Genomic DNA, 15,254 nt, shown 5'->3' on the forward strand with positions numbered 1-15,254 from the left:
GAAGAAAGGGTGGAAGGAAGGACCGAAGTAAGGAAAAAAGGAAGGGAGGAAGGACAGACAGACAGACAGAAGGAAGGAAGGAAGGACAACAAGGAAGGAAATGAAGACAGGAAAGATGGATGGATGGATGGATGGAAGGAAAGGAGACAAGAAGGAAGAAAGGAAGGAAGGAAGGAAGGAGAGAGGGAGGGAGGAAGGAAGGAAGGAAGGACTTGCAATTTACCAGAGCCAAGACATCAACTGACAATAAGGATGTTAACACAAGAAATGAACACTTGTTGGAGGTGATTGAGGTGTTTAGTGTCATAGCGCACGGTGGAAGGATGAAAGGGAGAGATGATAGATGGAAGGAAAGAGAAGGAAGGAAGGAAGGAAGGAAGGAAGGAAGGGAGGAAGGAAATATAAAGAAGGAAAGATGGAAGAAAGAAAGGACAACAAGGAAGGAAATGAAGACAGGAAAAATGGATGGATGGAAGGAAAGGAGGCAAGAAGGAAGGAAGGATGGAAGGAAGGACAGAAGGAAGAAAGGGTGGCAGGAAGGACCGAAGTAAGGAAAAAAGGAAGGGAGGAAGGACAGACAGAAGGAAGGAAGGAAGGAAGGACAGAAGGAAGAAAGGGTGGAAGGAAGGACCGAAGTAAGGAAAAAAGGAAGGGAGGAAGGACAGACAGACGGAAGGAAGGAAGGAAGGAAGGAAGGACAACAAGGAAGGAAATGAAGACAGGAAAGATGGATGGATGGATGGAAGGAAAGGAGACAAGAAGGAAGAAAGGAAGGAAGGAAGGAAGGAATGAAGGAAGGAAGGAGAGAGGGAGGAAGGAAGGAAGGAAGGAAGGACCTGCAATTTACCAGAGCCAAGACATCAACTGACAATAAGGATGTTAACACAAGAAATGAACACTTGTTGGAGGTGATTGAGGTGTTTAGTGTCATAGCGCACGGTGGAAGGATGAAAGGGAGAGATGATAGATGGAAGGAAAGAGAAGGAAGGAAGGAAGGAAGGAAGGAAGGAAGGGAGGAAGGAAATATAAAGAAGGAAAGATGGAAGAAAGAAAGGACAACAAGGAAGGAAATGAAGACAGGAAAAATGGATGGATGGAAGGAAAGGAGGCAAGAAGGAAGGAAGGATGGAAGGAAGGACAGAAGGAAGAAAGGGTGGCAGGAAGGACCGAAGTAAGGAAAAAAGGAAGGGAGGAAGGACAGACAGAAGGAAGGAAGGAAGGAAGGACAGAAGGAAGAAAGGGTGGAAGGAAGGACCGAAGTAAGGAAAAAAGGAAGGGAGGAAGGACAGACAGACGGAAGGAAGGAAGGAAGGAAGGAAGGACAACAAGGAAGGAAATGAAGACAGGAAAGATGGATGGATGGATGGAAGGAAAGGAGACAAGAAGGAAGAAAGGAAGGAAGGAAGGAAGGAATGAAGGAAGGAAGGAGAGAGGGAGGAAGGAAGGAAGGAAGGAAGGACCTGCAATTTACCAGAGCCAAGACATCAACTGACAATAAGGATGTTAACACAAGAAATGAACACTTGTTGGAGGTGATTGAGGTGTTTAGTGTCATAGCGCACGGTGGAAGGATGAAAGGGAGAGATGATAGATGGAAGGAAGGAAGGAAGGAAGGAAGGAAGGGAGGAAGGAAAAAAAAGAAGGAAAGATGGAAGAAAGAAAGGACAACAAGGAAGGAAATGAAGACAGGAAAAATGGATGGATGGAAGGAAAGGAGGCAAGAAGGAAGGAAGGAAGGAAGGAGGGGGGGGGGAGGGAGGAAGGAAGGAAGGAACGAAGGAAGGACAGAAGGAAGAAAGGGTGGCAGGAAGGACCGAAGTAAGGAAAAAAGGAAGGTAGGAAGGACAGACAGACGAAAGGAAGGAAGGACAGAAGGAAGAAAGGGTGGAAGGAAGGACCGAAGTAAGGAAAGAAAAGAAGGAAGGACGGAAAGAAGAAAGGCAGGTAGGACAGACAGATGGAAGGGAGGAAGGACAGACGGAAGGACAGGTGGAAGGAAGGACCGAAGTAAGGAAAAAGGAAGGTAGGGAGGACAGATGGAAGGAAGGAAAAGAACACAGGAAGGAAAGTGGGCCGGATTGCACCCCTCGGTGGGCCGGTTCTGGCCCACGGGCCGCATGTTTGACTCCCCTGTTGTACAGTATGCACTAATATTCACTACAACACTTTTTTTTAATACCGCTTTGTACAGACTTTGAAAATGACACTGCCAGTTTCATTTTCCAAGATCTTCCTGGAGCTGTCTGCTTTGATATATTTTATAGCCATTAAAAGTGAGACTAATTCAAACCCTTCCTATATATGTACACTCAAAAAAATATATGTTGGATTTACTTAAAAATGTTGTTTCAAGTGGTTCCACATAACTTTGTTAAGTATTAATAAACCAGTTTTTTTACAATTGACTCAATAGATTGACTTAAGTGACTTCAACTTATGTGATATAGTGAAGTTCAGCGAATAAACTAGATATAAATTAAAGCAATACAGGGTTATTGAGTAAGAGCAAAGTCCTTCTAAGGCAAGTCGTCTCACTCGGTGGCAAAATTGGCCACGCCTCCGGGCAGCTATTTGGCCATAGGAAGACCAACCGGCTATCTAAATGAATAGGGAGAGAGCTGTATCTCCATTTTCCGAACACATGTTTTGAAATCACGATGAAAATCAAACCATAATCACTGAAAGGGTTTGATGGTTTGGTATCAAATTAACATTTTAAAAGCCTTTTTCCTTACAGGCATTCTTGGACTGCGCATGCGCAATACTTCACGACAGTCTTCATTTACGGCAGGCACTGACAGCAAGACGTCATCGCACGCTCACAGCAGAGACAGGAGTTTGCTCACAGTCAACTTTCCCAGATCATGCCACAATTTTGGATAAAGCATTACAAAATATATGTACACAAAGTAGTATAAACTGCTGATCATGTGTTTTAAAATGTCTCTGTTGAAAATGACTTCCAAGTGTCGCAAAAAACGTGACCGCGTAGGACCAGCAAAATGATTGGAGCAACGGCACCAGAAGAGGCGGGACATGTGCAAACACCGGCCATCTTGGCGTTACGTAGTTTCCCTATGCATTTCAATGGGAGATTTTTTCAGTGATATGTCTCCTCTTATTATAATGTCTCTAGTAAGAGTAACTTGATGTGGTTAAGTTAGTCTTAATTAAGTTTAGTTTGTCCAATTAAAATTATGTTAAATAGAGCATTTCAGATACTAGTACACTAATTGCTTTATGAAGTAATAGCAGTAAAATATGTTTACTTACCTCTATTTCAACGATAGTACCGGTAAATCCAACATATCTTTTTTTGAGTGTAGCCTGGATGTGAAACTCAGCAGCAGACACTTACCTTGCTGGAGTGACTCAAGTCCATCGTTGTGGCATCGGCTCAGTGCTCAGTCAAAGCTGGAAGGAACCTCCACAGTTTCAAGCTGCAGGAACAGTAAATATATATATATATAAATAATTGATATTAACCCAATATTAAAGTAAAATAACACTGATATTTTAACTCAAATCATGTCAAATGTATTCATAAAGCACATTTAAAACAACAGCAGATGAAGAATCAACAACATTAAAGCAACACAGCAAGAATATAAAAAACAGACAGAAGAGACTAAATGTGTTTAAAGGATTTAACAAGAGTATGACTGAAAATGCCCGGTCTCCCCTATGCTTCAACTTAGATCTAGGCTAAACTAAAAGTGACTAGTCAGCAAACCTGAGAGCGGTTGATAGTACATTGGTAAAGGTTAAAGAGGAGAGGAAACAAGACAGCAATGCAAAACCAATCAGGCCCATAACACATCAGCTAACCCATCCTACTCAAACATCAGTGTGTATTCTCCATCACTGTACAAACCAGCAGCATGAAAGCATCATAATATAACTGAAAAGGAAGAAAATTATTTAAAATTGTGGGAAAATGTGTGTGATTAAAGATTAACAAAAGAGCTTGAATGAAAGCATAGATTGCCTCCTTTAAAATGATACCAAACACAATATTTTAACATTTGCAAATATCCTGAACATGAGTCTAAACCATAGACTGTATAAAAGTCTAAACCAAGATATGCACCAGTGTCTAAAATGCATTTTTTTCTAAGGGGGAGGTTAACTTCAACAGCTGATAACTGTAACACAGCTGTGACTCAGGAAGGGTTATCATACCAACATATTATCTACAGACATTCAAAACTTATAAGTAACCTTTGCCAGCTTGAGTGTAAAATGGACTATAATGTGAAGGTAGCACAGCAGGAAACAACAAGAAATTAAATTACAGTTTAAACTAATGAACATATTACACATGCATGGGAAAACAGCAGCATTACAGTAAATATTAGCAGCCGGAGCAGAAGCAGCTGTGAAGCCATATGTCCAAACACACAAACAGAAGCTAGAGCTAAACTCACAATAAGTATATTAGCATAAGCAGCAAACGTTTACCTTGCTCAGGTAAAGCAGGGTTGCTCTGATGTAGTTTGTATCCAGACAGCTGGTAAGAGTCGCAGGCCTGCAGCAGCAACAGCAGAGCTCCACTACTACTTCTCCAAAAAGCTGCAAAGAAGCAACATTGGAGACATTTTACAGGCAAACTTCATGTTATGTGAGGGGAGCGTACCTATGTTCCCCGATCGCGGCCAACTCCGCTGTTAGCTCGGCGGCTAAGTCGGCTGCGAGCTCAGCGGCTAACTCCGCTGTTAGCTCGGCTGCTAGCTCGGCAGCTAACTCCGCTGTTAGCTCGGCAGCTAATTCGGCTGCTAGCTCAGCGGCTAACTCCACTGTTAGCTCGGCGGCTAATTCCGCTGCTAGCTCGGCAGCTAACTCAGCTAACTGGCTAACTGTGGACGGGATCATCCCTATGTTGTCACATACAAAGCGGGGAGCATAGGACCGGGGGAACATAGGGATGATCCCTTATGGGAGCTACATGCTAACACGCTAACACATCACATGCTGCAGAACTTTTAAAAGTCCGCCTTGCTGCAAAAACAGGGTGCGTTTCATTTGTGTTGAGGGGAGTAGAGTCTGTAGTCAGTGAGCGGGAGTACAACTTAAATCCACTTAAATCACCTGAAGGTCTGAGCTAGCTCACAGGCTAAATGTGAGTGTTAGTTTTATTAGTGGAGCTAAAATAATAAAGATATAACAGTGTTTGCTCTCCTCTGATGACACATTAGTTTGATTAGAAGTACAATGTGAATAAATAGCCTATATGTCATTATTACGACGGAGTATTAGGGCCAGGCAAAAAAAAAAAAACAGGCAAAAAAAAATGAAATTAAGTCAACTTACTGCAGAGGCTTGACCACAGTACCGCAGGATCAAACCAAGTTTTTTCAGTTTTTTTGCCTGGCCCTAATACTCCATCGTACATTATGTTTAATAAATGAATACATTTTTATGTTGAGCATCCCTTTCAGATGTGTCATCTTATCCTTAAATAAATCTATTATATATTTCCCATTAATTGGCTCCACAGCTGGAAAAATACAGTACAGGAAAGTGTTCAAATATTTGACTGGTAGTGTACGAAAGATCCATTTTTATTATGCATATATTTTATTATTTTATAATAGGGCTCCGTCATTTGAACACAAAACTTATTCTAGACGTCTTGTTAATTATTTTATACTCATTTAGTATCTTTAGAAACTTTGTCTTCTCCTCTTTGAACGACCAAATCCTTAATAACACTTTACGCCTTTAAATAAATAAATGTTTACCCTCACTTTGACGGTTATTTACACCAATCCCCGAGTGGAGCTGCGAGCCAAACTCAATTATTAATCTTTAAAAAGTCACGCAGTAGTGAAAGCACAAGTTTACACATAACTCAAACACAGGAGCCTCGAGTCTCCTCATCACACGATCATCCATCCTGCAGCTCACAGTGAGTCAATATAACTGCCATTTAAACTCAACACATGTTAACCTTCCTGTTTGTCCTCAGGTCAAGGAAGGAAGGAAGGAAGGACAGGAGGAAGGAAGGAAAGGAGTAAAGAGGAAAAGAGGAAGGAAGGAAGGAAGGACAGAAGGAGGGATGGAAAGAAGGACAGAAGGAAAGGAAGGAGGGAAGGAAAGAAAGGAGTGAGGAGGGAGGGAGGAATGAAGGAAGGAAAGAAAGGAGTAAGGAGGGAGGGAGGAAGGAAGGAAAGAAAGAAAGAAAGGAGTAAGGAGGAAGGGAAGGAGTAAGGACGAAAAGAGGAAGGAATTTAGGAGAGAAGGAAGGAAGGAAGGAAGGAAAGAAAGGAATCTAGGACATAAGGAAGGAAGGAGTAAGGAGGGAGGAAGGAAGGAGTAAGGAGGGAGGAAGGAAGGAAGGAAGGAAGGAAAGAAAGGAGTAAGGACGAAAAGAGGAAGGAATCTAGGACAGAAGGAAGGAAGGAGTAAGGAGGGAGGAAGGGAGGGAGGGAGGAAAGGAGTAAGGACGAAAAGAGGAAGGAATTTAGGAGAGAAGGAAGGAAGGAAGGAAGGAGTAAAGACGAAAAGAGGAAGGAATTTAGGAGAGAAGAAAGGAAGGAAAGAAAGGAGTAACAAGGGAGGTAGGGAGGAAAGGAGGACGGAAGGAAGGAAGAAAGGAAGGCAGGAAAGGAAAGAAGGAAGGGAGGTAGAAAGAAAAGAGGAAGGAATTTAAGAGAGAAGGAAGGAAGGAAGGAAGGAGTAAGGAGGGAGGGAGGGAGGAAAGGAGGAAGGAAGGAAGGAAAGAAAGGAGTAAGGAAGGAGGGAGGGAAGAAGGAAGGAAGGAAGGAAGGAAAGGAGTAAGGAGGGAGGGAGGAAGGAGGGTTAAAGGACGGCATTCTGACTCATTGCAAACGCATATGAAAACTCATCATCAGCTAAACTGCGATGATGTCATAGTTCTCAGTGATTCATGCACCTGTGAAAGTCATGTCTCTGCTTCTCGTTGCCTTCTGGCTTCTCGTTTCCAGGTTTCGTGCGTTTCCAGGTTTTTTTTTTTTGCCTCTCGGAGACAAACAGGGACATTATGGTGCAGTGATGAGGCATTTATGTATTCTGCACTCCACTCTGAGACCCTGCAGAATTGATGGGAGGGGGCTGGCTGATTGCAGTGCAGATGATAAATGATTCCACACATGCAGATAAAATATCACCAAAGCAATTCCACGTCCAAAATATCCACACAGCTGCACACGTGCCGTTACTGGAGGTATAAAAAGCTGTATTTAGACCACAGGAAGGACAGAAGGAAGGACAGAAGGAAGGACAGGAGGAAGGAAGGAAAGGAGGAAGGACGAAAGGGGAAGGACGTAAGGAGAGAAGGAAGGAAGGAAAGAAAGGAGTAAGGAGGGAGGGAGGAAGGAAGGAAGGAAGGAAGGAAAGAAAGAAGTAAGGAGGGAGGGAGGAAGGAAAGGAGTAAGGACGAAAAGAGGAAGGAATTTAGGAGAGAAGGAAGGAAAGGAGTAAGGATGAAAAGAGGAAGGAATTTAGGATAAAAGAACGGAAAGAGTAAGGAGGGAGGAAGGGAGGAAAGGAGGAAGTAAGGAGGGAAGGAGGAAGGGAGTAAGGAAGAATTTAGGAGAGAAGGAAGGAAGGAGTAAGGAATTTAGGACAGAAGAACGGAAAGAGTAAGGAGGGAGGAAGGGAGGAAAGGAGGAAGGAAGGAAGGAAAGAAAGGAGGAAGGAAGAATTTAGGAGAAAAGGAAGGAAGGAGTATGGAGGGAGGGAGGAAGAAAGGAAGGAAGGAGGAAGGAAGGAGGAAGGAGGGAGGAAAAGAGGAAGGAATTTGGCTGATTGCAGTGCAGATGATAAATGATTCCACACATGCAGATAAAATATCACCAAAGCAGTTTGCCACTTTCCAAAATATCCACACAGCTGCACACGTGCCGTTACTGGAGGTATAAAAAGCTGTATTTAGACCACTCTGGGATATAAAACAATTAACTTTTATTATTTATTTCACATTAGTAGTCAAGTTGTGCTGTTAAAACCACAATATTCACCATTTTTGATGAGATACTGAAATTCATGTGGTTTTAAATGAAAGAAGAATTATGTAGTAATGCAGGATTACAACAATGAGTTATGAAGACTGTTCCTTCCTTCCTGCCTTCCTTCCTTCCTTCCCTCCTTCTTTCCTCTGTCCTTCTTTCCTCTCTACCTCCTTCTCTCTTTCTTTCCTTCCTCTCTCTTTCCTCCCTTCCTTCTTTCCTTTCTCCATCCCTTATTTCCTTCCCTCCTTCCTTCCTTGCTTCCCCCTTCCTTCTTTCCTCTCTACTTCCCCCATACCTTCCTTCCTCCCTTCCTTCCCTCCTTCCTTCCTTCTTCCTCCCTTCCGTCTGTCCTTCCTCCCCCCTCCTTCTCTCTTTCTTTCCTTCCTCTCTCTTTCCTCCCTTCCTTCTTTCCTTCCTCCATCCCCTTTTCTTCCTTCCCTATTTCCTTCACACTTCCTTCTTTCCTCTGTCTTTCTTTCCTCTCTACCTCCCCCCTACCTTCCTCCGTCCTTCCTCTTTTCGTCCTTTCCTCCCTTCCTTCTACCCTCCCTCCTTTCCTTCCTTCTTCCTCCTTCCTTCCTTACGTCTGTCCTTCCTCCATCCCCTTTTCTTCCTTCCTTATTTCCTCCCTTCCCTCCTTTCCTCCCTTCCTTCCTCTGTCCTTCCTCCCTTCCTTTCCTCCCTTCCCTCCTCTGTCCTTCCTCCCTTCCTTTCCTCCCTTCCCTCCTTCCTTCCTTCTTCCTCCCTTGCTGCCTTCTGTCTGTCCTTCCTCCCTCCTTCTCTCTTTCTTTCCTTCCTCTCTCTTTTCTTCCTTCCTTATTTCCTTCCCTCCTTCCTTCCCCCTTCCTTCTTTCCTCTCTACCTCCCCCCTACCTTCCTTCCTCCCTTCCTCCGTCCTTCCTTCCACCCTCCCTCCTTTCCTTCCTTCTTCCTCCCTTCCTTCCTTCCTTCCGTCTGTCCTTCCTCCCCCCTCCTTCTCTCTTTGTTTCCTCCCTCCCTCCTTCTCTCTTTCTTTCCTTCCTCTCTCTTTCCTCCCTTCCTTCTTTCATTCCTCCATCCCCTTTTCTTCCCTCCTTCCTTCCTTCCTTCCTTCTTTCCAACATTACATTATCACACATACTTAACATGCATTAAAACACTGAAATAGAAACATAAGAGGTTTTGTAGGTTAAACGTTAGAGAAGCTAACTCCAGATCAACTCGTCAACCTTCTCGCTGATATCACTGCACAGCTCAGTATTATAAAAACCAGTCTCCTAATTGGACGACGGCAGATTAATGCCACAAGCCCTTTAATAAGTGTGAGAACTGACTCTTAATTTCTCAAACTCTTTAAATTAATCTCAGCAGACGAATATATTACAGTACACCACATGAACTCTTTCACCGTGCTCGCTAACCAGACCGATCTTCAGTCATTTCACAAAGTAATTAACGACTAATTCTGTGATCTGTGTGTTTCCTAACGTGACTAATTCATTCTCTCTCTCTCCTCACTGCTCGCTGCTACGTAGGAATTCACAGAAAAGTAGGCAAGCAAAGACGAGCCGTGCAGGATCATTCATTTCTCAGGAAAGAAGGAAGGAAGGAGGAAGGAAGGAAAGGAAAGGAGGGAGGAAGGACGGTGGAAGGAAGGGAGGGGGGATGTAGAGAGGAAAGAAGGACAGAGGAAAGAAGGAAGGGGGAAGAAGGAATAGGAGAAGGAAAGAAGGAAGAAAGGAAGGAAGGTAGGGGGAAAGAAGGACAGAGGAAAGAAGGAAGGAAGGAGGAAGGAAGGTAGGAGGGAGGTAGAGAGGAAAGAAGGACAGAGGAAAGAAGGAAGGGGGAAGAAGGAAGAGGAGAAGGAAAGAAGGACAGACGGAAGGAAGGAGGAAGGAAGGTAGGGGGAAAGAAGGACAGAGGAAAGAAGGAAGGGAGGAAGGAAAGAAGGAAGGGAGGATGGAAAGGAAGGAGGAAGGAAGGGAGGAAAGGAAAGGAAAGGAAAGAAGGAAGGAATGGAGGAAGGGAGGGAGGAAGAAGGAAGGAAAGGAGGGAGCAAGGAAGGAGGGAAGGAAGGAGGGAGGGAAGGAAAGAAGGAAGGAAGGAAGGAAGGACAAAAGAGGAAGGAATTTAGGAGGGAAGTGACTAATTCATTCCCCCTCACTCCTCACTGCTACGTAGGAATTCACAGAAAAGTAGGCAAGCAAAGACAAGCCGTGCAGGATCATTCATTTCTCAGGAAAGAAGGAAGGAAGGAGGAAGGAAGGTAGGGGGAAAGAAGGACAGAGGAAAGAAGGAAGGAAGGTACGGGGGAGGTAGAGAGGAAAGAAGGACAGAGGAAAGAAGGAAGGAAGAAGAAGGAAGAGGAGAAGGAAAGATGGAAGAAAGGAAGGAAGGAGGAAGGAAGGTAGGGGGAAAGAAGGACAGAGGAAAGAAGGAAAGAAGGAAGGGAGGATGTAAAGGAAGGAGGAAGGAAGGGAGGAAAGGAAAGGAAAGAAGGAAGGAAGGGAGGGAGGAAGAAGGAAGGAAAGGAGGGAGCAAGGAAGGAGGGAAGGAAGGAAGGAAGGAAGGAAGGAAGGAAGGACAAAAGAGGAAGGAATTTAGGAGGGAAGTGACTAATTCATTCCCCCTCACTCCTCACTGCTACGTAGGAATTCACAGAAAAGTAAGCAAGCAAAGACGAGCCGTGCAGGATCATTCATTTCTCAAATTCTGACACGTGAATATTTGATTATTGTTGTTATCTGGAAGAAAGTAGTGATGAAGAAAGGAAGTAGTGTAGGGTAAAGTAGAGAGTTAGTTTCTGTCATCAATGCTGTACTGGTGGAAGGAAGGAAGGAAGGAAGGAAGGAAGGAAAGGAAGGGAGGGAGGAAGGACGGAGGAAGGAAGGGAGGGGGGAGGTAGAGAGGAAAGAAGGACAAAGGAAAGAAGGAAGGGGGGAAGAAGGAAGGAGGGAAGGAAGGAAGGAGGGAGGAAGGAAGGGAGGAAAGGAAAGAAGGAAGGGAGGAAGGAAAGGAAGGAAGGGAGGGAGGAAGAAGGAAGGAAAGGAGGGAGCAAGGAAGGAGGGAAGGAAGGGAGGGAGGAAGGAAGGGAGGAAGGAAGGGAGGAAGAGAGGAAGGAAAGAAGGAAGAGAGGAAGGTTGGAGGAAAGAAGGAAGAAAGGAAGGAAGGTAGGAGGGAGAGAGGAAAGAAGGAAGGAGGGAGGGAAAAAGGAAAGAAGGAAGGGAGGAAGGCAGGGGGAGAATTATTGTTGTTGTGCTGTCTTATGAAGTACGAGCAGCAGATCCCAACAACTTACCTGATCAACTGAGAGAGAGAGAGAACACGCTGGTTTCAAGATGGAGCGCTGATATACAGGAAGTGTGTAACGAGGCTTTGATCTGTATCCAACAGCTGGGAAGAATCAGCTGATGGTTATCTGGAGAAAGTAGTGATGAAGAAAGAAAGAAGGAAACTCTCTCAGAGTGTAGTGTAAGGGGTAAAGTAGAGCATCAGTTTCTGTTATCAATGCTGTACTGGTGGAAGGAAGGAAGGAAGGAAGGAAGGAAGGAAGGAAGGAAGGAAGGAGGGAAGGAAGGAAAGAAGGAAGGAAAGGATTAAGGATGGAAGGAAGAAAAGGAGGAAGGGAGAGAGGAAGAAGGAAGGAAAGGAGGGAGCAAGGAAGGAGGGAAGGAAGGGAGGAGGACAGGAGGGAGCAAGGAAGGAGGGAGGAAAAGAAAGGAAAGAAGGAAGGGAGGAAGGAAAGGAAGGAAGGATGGAGGAAAGAAGGAAGTAAGGAAGGAAGGTAGGAGGGAGGGAGGGAGGGAGGGAGAAAGGAAATGAGGAAGGGAGGAAGGAACGAAAGAAAGACAGAGGAAAGAAGGACAGAGGAAAGAAGGAAGGAAAGAAGGCAGGGGGGAGGAAAGAAAGAGAAAAGGAGGAAGGGAGGAAAGAAGGAACAGTCAAAACAGATGGGGTCAATTTGACCCAGGAGGACGACAGGAAGTTAAAATGCAAACAGAATATATGAGCTGTGTCACTGTGTCAATAACACAAAGTGACTCTGCTGCTGCTGCTCGTGTGTGAAGAGCCTGAGGGGAATAAGAAGAGCCACACACACACACACACACACACACACACACACACACACACACACACACACACACACAGACACACACACACACACACACACACACACACACACACACACACTCGCCTCAACTGACACACAATGATAGGTCAATATAGCTTCTAATGAAAAATACAATGCCTTTTCTGAAGATATCTCTTTCTCTTTCCTCCCTTCCTTATTTCCTTCCCTCCTTCCTTCCTTCCTTCCTTCCTCCGTCCTACCTTCCTTCCTTCCTCCGTCGTACCTCCCTTCCTTCCTTCCACCCTCCTTTCCTTCCTTCTTCGGTCTGTTCATACAGTATATGTGGAAAAATATTATTATTGAAATTATTTTATCTCTTGTCTTCACTCCTCTGTTTGAAGGAAAGGAGGAAGGAAGGAAGGAAAGGAGTAAGGAGGGAGGGAGGAAAGGAGGAAGGAGGAAGGAAGGAAGGAAGGAAGGAAGGAAAGAAAGGCGTAAGGAAGGAGGACGGAGTAAAGAAAGAAGGGTGGAGGGGGAGAAGGAACAGTCAAGGGTTAATTGTATGAAGGAGGAAGAGGAGGAGGAAGAGGATGAGGAAGAGGAGGGAGGAGGAGGAGGGAGGAAGAGGAGGAGGAAGAGGAGGGAGGAGGGGTGTCTACATGGGATCAGAGGCTACAGTAGATTAGGCTAATGGAAGTTTGAAGTAATAAGGTAAAGACTGATATGGATTAAAGCAACACTGATATATAACTAATATGCAGGAAAGGAAAAGATCAATATTGTAATTTATGTATGACCATTATTCATAACTACCCGAAGGAAGGAAGGGAGAGAGGGAAGAAGAAGGAAGAAGGGAGGGAGGAAGGAAGGGAGAGAGGGAAGAAGAAGGAAGGAAAAGAGGGAAGGAAGAAGGGAGGGAGGAAGGAAGGGAGAGAGGGAAGAAGGAAAGGAAGGAAGGAAGGACGGAGGATGTCGATGTAGTTTTGATGAACAGACTGGATCCATTTCATCAGGATTTGTGGTAGCTTTTAATTGTATGAAGGAGGAAGAGGAGGGGGAAGAGGAGGAGGAGAAAGAGGAAGAGGAGAAAGAGGAGGGAGGTGGGGTGTTTAATTTATGTATGACCATTATTCATAACTACCCGAAGCTTCAGAGAGCATTGGGTAGTTAGCTTTAGTCAGCATTAGTCAGCTTCAAAAGCAAATATTAAAAAGGGGAAATGCTTTAACATAACAACCTTCCTTCCTTCCTCCCTCCTTTCTTTCCTTCTTCCTCCCTCTCTCCCTTCCTCACTATATACAGTATGAGCATTTTAGATGTGGTGTTAATACTGGATTCTATGGCAACCTGATTATACTTCCTGTACACTGTAGACTTTACATGTTGATAGTCCAGTAACTTTCTTTCTTTCCTTCCTTCCTTCCTTCCTCCTTACTCATTTCTTTCCTTACTTCATTCCTTCCTTCCTTCGTCCCTCCTTACTCCTTTCTTTCCGTCCTTCATTCCTTCCTTCCTTCCTCCCTCCTTTCTTTCCTTCTTCCTCCCTCTCTCCCTTCCTTCCCCCCCTTCTTACTCATTTCTTTCCTTCCTTCCTTCCTTCGTCCCTCCTTACTCCTTTCTTTCCTTCCTTCATTCCTTCCTTCCTTTCCTTCCTCCCTCCTTTCCTTCCTTCCTCCCTCCTTTCCTTCCTTCCTCCCTCTTTTCCTTCCTTCCCTCATTCATTCCTCCCTCTTTTCTTTCCTTCCTTCCTTCCTTCCTCCTTCCTTCCTTCCTTCCCTCATTCCTTCCTCCCTCTTTTCTTTCCTTCCTTCCTTCCTTCCTCCCTCTTTTCCTTCCTCCCCCTCTCCCTTCCTTCCTCCCTCCTTTCCTTCCTCCCTCCCTCTTTTCCTTCCTCCCTCCTTTCCTTCCTCCCCCTCTCCTTTCCTTCCTCCCTCTTTTCCTTCCTTCCCTCATTCCTTCCTCCCTCTTTTCTTTCCTTCCTACCTTCCTTCCTCTCTCCTTTCCTTCCTTGACATCAAGGACAACAGGAGGGTTAATATCTAGCCATAGTTTTGCTTTCTTTTTCTTTACAGATGATTTCTTTCTTTCTGTAATCAGGCTGCAGGATAATTCCTCCTTGCTCTGAAACATAAAACATAAAACATAAAACATAAAAAAAGAATAAAATAATAAAGAATAAAATAAGAGACATTTTGACTGTTATATGACTCAGGCCTCATCACATGTATGTGTGATGGCAGGTTTTAGTGATTGAAGTCAGTCTGTGTTAGTTTCATCTTTGTATCCCAGTTGCATCATTTTGCTAATAAAGCTTCTCATTATCACACGTCCTTCTTTCCTCCCTCCTTACTCCTTTCTTTCCTTCCTTCCTTCTTTCCTTCTGTCCTTCCTTCCTTCCTTCCTTCTCTCCTAAATTCCTTCCTCTTTTCGTCCTTAATTTTTTCCTTCCTTCCTCTTTTCGTCCTTACTCCTTTCCTTCCTTCCTTCCGTCCTTCCTCCTTTCTTTCCTTCCTTCCTCCTTACTCCTTTCTTTCTTTCCTTCCTTCCGTCTTTCCTTCCTTCAGTCAGTCTGTGTTAGTTTCATCTTCGTATCCCAGTTGCATCATTTTGCTTTGAAACGTCACCTAATAAAGCTTCTCATTATCACACGTCCTTCTTTCCTCCCTCCCTCCTTACTCCTTTCTTTCCTTCCTTCCTTCCTTCCTTCCTCCTTGCTCCTTTCCTTCCTTCCTTCCTCCTTTCTTTCCTTCCTTCATTCTCTCCTAAATTCCTTCCTCTTTTCGTCCTTACTCCTTTCTTTCCTTCCTTCCTTCCGTCCTTCCTCCTTTCTTTCCTTCCTTCCTTCCTTCCTTCCTCCTTACTCCTTACTCCTTTCTTTCTTTCCTTCCTTCCGTCTTTCCTTCCTTCAGTCAGTCTGTGTTAGTTTCATCTTCGTATCCCAGTTGCATCATTTTGCTTTGAAACGTCACCTAATAAAGCTTCTCATTATCACACGTCCTTCTTTCCTCCCTCCCTCCTTACTCCTTTCTTTCCTTCCTTCCTCCTTTCTTTCCTTCCTTCCTCCTTTCTTTCCTTCCTTCCTTCCTTCCGTCCTTCCTCCTTTCTTTCCTTCCTTCCTTCCTCCTTACTCCTTTCCTTCCTTCCTTCCTTCCTCCTTATTCCTTTCTTTCCTTCCTTCATTCTCTCTTAAATTCCTTCCTCTTTTCGTCCTTACTCCTTTCCTTCCTTCC

Source organism: Scomber japonicus, chromosome 18, assembly GCF_027409825.1.
Source record: "Scomber japonicus isolate fScoJap1 chromosome 18, fScoJap1.pri, whole genome shotgun sequence".
Taxonomy (NCBI): Eukaryota; Metazoa; Chordata; class Actinopteri; order Scombriformes; family Scombridae; genus Scomber; species Scomber japonicus.